At 32.2% G+C, this 3,833-nt stretch overlaps 1 pseudogene; it reads left to right on the top strand.

The window, feature by feature from the left end:
- Positions 1-3,006: 3,006 nt before the first annotated feature.
- On the top strand, positions 3,007-3,498 carry LOC116597198 (annotated as a pseudogene).
- The last annotated feature ends 335 nt before the right edge of the window (positions 3,499-3,833 follow it).

Genomic DNA, 3,833 nt, shown 5'->3' with positions numbered 1-3,833 from the left:
CTCTGATTGTTTCCTTTGGGTTAATTCCAAGAAGCAGAAATACTAAGGTCACAGATCACATGTTATGATTGTTTCTGGCATTCTTGATATGTATATTACGAAAAGGCACTTTAGAAAGGTTGTATAGTTCTCACTGATGTAGCAGAGTGTGAGAATGTTTTTTCATGAAGGATCTTTTCAGCATATAATTTATATAATTTATAATGCTGCAATTTGGAAAATAGGTTGTTAATTTCTAGGAAAATTAAACACACACATGTGATTCATTCATTCTGTTTAAATGTAAATTTAATTTAAATTTCCTTGATTATGAATGAGTTTGAACTTTTAAAAATGTGTCTATTAATAATGCATATATTTCTCTTTTTGTTTGCGAATTTCCCATTTATTTCCTTTGCTAGTTTTTCTATTTGGGGTGTGTGTGTGTGTGTGAATATATAATTATATATAATAAATATATAACATTCTATAACAATATTATATATTATATTTAAAAATTAAATTTAATGTTACATATAATATTTAAATATTGAAAATATATAATAGCATTATATAATATATATAATGAAGAAATACTGTATACATAGTTTTGTGTGTGGATTGTAAGAGTTTTTCACAGATAAGGGTATTAACCCTTTTTTGAGTTATATTGAGAAATGATTGATATACAGTAAACTGTACATATTGAAAGTATACTTTTTACTTATAAAAGTATCACCCTAATTGAGATAGTGAACCTCAGAAGTTTCTTTGCACCCCTTGGTCATGCTCCCCTCCCTCACAACCCTCTCTGCATCTGCCGTATCCCAAGGCAATTACTGATTTCATTTCTGTCACTATAGGTTACTTTTCATTTAAAAAAAAATAGTATTAAATAACATGTCTTTTTTCTTTTTGGGTTTTTTCATTCTTAACTATTTGGAGACTTACCTATGTTCTGTCATCTATCAATCATTCATTTCTTTTTAATGCTGTATCTGTATTGTACTGTATTGATACAAAAGCCTGGTAAAACCATAAACTTGGGTTGTTTCCAGTTTTTGAGCTATCACAAAGACAGTTTTTATAAATCTTGCTGTGAACATTTTTGTACAAACATATGCCTTCATTTCTCTTGGGTAAATGGTTGGATCACATGATATAAGTATGTTTAACTTTTCTAGAATGTATCGACCTATCTTCCAAAGAGGTTGTATCACTTTATGTTCTCAACAGCAGGTTTTTAGAGTTCCAGTTTCTTTACATTCCTACTAACACTTGGTATAGTAGGTCTTTTTAATTTAATCTTAACCATTTCAGTAGGTGTGGGTGGCATTTTACTGAAATTTTAATTTGCATTTTCTTAATGACTAAAAATGTTGAATATACTTTTATGCTTATTGACCATGATATATTTTATTTGGTGAAATGTTTACTCAAATCTTTTGCCCATTTGAAATTGAATTCAGTATAAATGTGAAGAACAATAAATCATGACAAGAAAAGTTCATCCAGGAGCACAAGGTTAGTTTGACATTTGATATTCAAAATGTAATTCACCATATGAACAAACAAAAGAAGAAAAATCATAGGATCATCTCTAAAGATGCAGGAAAAGTGGTTGACAAAACTTAACATTCTTTCATAATAAAGATATTGTGATGATACTAGCAATAGAAGAGAACTTTCTCAACCTGACAAAGGGTACCTACCAAAAACCTACAGCTTCCATGATCCTGGATGATGAAAGTTTGAATTCTTTCTCCCTAAAATTAGAGATAAGACAAAGATTTGTGATCTCACCACTTTTATTCAAAATTATCCTGGACATTCCAGTTATTTCAGTAAGTCAAGAAAAAGACATAAAAGGAATCCAGTTTGGAAAGAAAGAACTAAAACCTTTAATTCACATTTGATATGATTCCCAACATAGAGCATCAGTTGCAAGCTTAAAAAACTACTATAATTAATAAGGGAGTTTATCAAAGATATTGGATAAATTACATATATATGTCAGTTATAATATTATATACTAAGAACAAGCAATAGGAAATTAAAATTGAAATATAATACAATTTAAAAGAGTATAAACATTATGAAATATGTTTATGAAATGCTTTGGGATAAATTTGAAAAAAGAACAAGATGGGCATACTGAAAACTATAAATAATTACTAAGAGAAATTTTAAAATACATAAATAATTTAATGATATATCTTGTTTAGGGGCCAAATACTCTATTTCTAATGTATTTATTCTTCTGGAAGTAGTTTACAGATTCAATGTAATCCCACTCAAAATTCCAGCAGGCATTTTGTAAAAATTGGCAAGCTAATTCTCAAAGTCATATGGGAATGCAAAGGTCCTAGAATTGCCAAAACACCTTTGAAAAGGATATATATAGTTGGAAGATGAATACTCCCTGACCTATTGATGCACTAATTTAGATAAGGTAGAATAGGTGCAACATGATAGACAAATAGATCAATGGCGTGAAATAGAAAGTTCAAAAATATTCCTACACATTTATGGACCAAAGCAAGATAATTTAGTGAAAAAAGATCTTTTCAATAAATGATGCTGGAATAATTAGATATATATGCCAAAAAATTGCTTCAACATATATATCATACTATATACAAAATTTAACTCAAAATGGGTTATAAATATAAGTTTAAAAAAAAACTTATGGAAAAAACTTCTGGAAGAAAACATAGTAGGAAATCCTTATAGATTTTAATTAAACAAAGATTTTTAGATAATGCTGGAAGCATTATTATTATCCATAAAAGAACAAATCGATAAATTAGACTTCATAGAATTAAAAAGTTGTGCTCTTTAAATACCTTATTCAGAGAATGAAAAGAGAAACCAAAGATGGAGAGCAAATACTTATAATCATATGCCTGATAAAAGATTTATATTTAGAATCCATAGAAATGCCTCTAAAATAAAAACACCAAGTTGAAGGGATACATGTGTGTCTTGCAGACACCGCCAACCTGGAGCCACCCTCACTACCCAGCTATGGTCAACCTTACTGTGCTCTTTGACATGGCCATGGTCAGAGAGACTTTCGGCCATGTCTCCTTCGAGCTGTTTGCAGACAAAGCTCTAAAGACAGCAGAGAACTCTTGAGCTCTGAGCACTAGGGAGAAAGGATTTGTTTCTAAAGGTTCCTGCTTTCACAGGATTATTCCAGGATTTATGTGCCAGGATGGTGACTTCACTCACCATCATGCCACTGGTAACAAGTCCATCTGTGGGGAGACGTGTGATGATGAGAATTTCATCCTGAAGCACATGGGTCCTAGCATCTTGTCCATGGCTAGTGCTGGACTCCACACAAACAGTTCCCAGTTTTTCATCTGTGCTGCCAAGACTGACTGGGTGGATGGCAAGCAGGTAGTCTTCAGCAAGGTCAAAGAGGGCATGAAGACTGAGGAAGCATGGAGCACATGGGGCTGGAATGGCAAGACCAGCAAGAAGATCACCACTGCTGACTGTGGGCAAATCTAATAAATCTGGCTTGTGTTTTATCTTTGCTACCAGACCATTCCTTCTGTAGCTCAGGAGAGCACCCTCTACCCCCATCTGTTAGCAATACTCCAGAATCTTTGAGCTCTCGCTATCGTTCTGTGGGCTCCATGGTTCCTTATCCCCAGGTCTAGCTGGATTGCAGAGTTCAGTTTATGGTGATGAAGTAAAACCTAAACCAAAAAACAAACAAACAAACAAACAAATAAATAAATAATAAAGGGATACATGCACCCTTATGTTTATTGTAGAATTATTTACAACAACCCAACTAGAGAAGCAGCTCAGGTGTCCATTAATAGATGAATGGATAAAGA

The sequence above is a fragment of the Mustela erminea genome, chromosome 8 (assembly GCF_009829155.1).
Source record: "Mustela erminea isolate mMusErm1 chromosome 8, mMusErm1.Pri, whole genome shotgun sequence".
Classification (NCBI taxonomy): Eukaryota; Metazoa; Chordata; class Mammalia; order Carnivora; family Mustelidae; genus Mustela; species Mustela erminea.
Note: the sequence above shows the minus strand (reverse complement) of the source record. Positions and strands in the feature narration are given on the sequence as shown.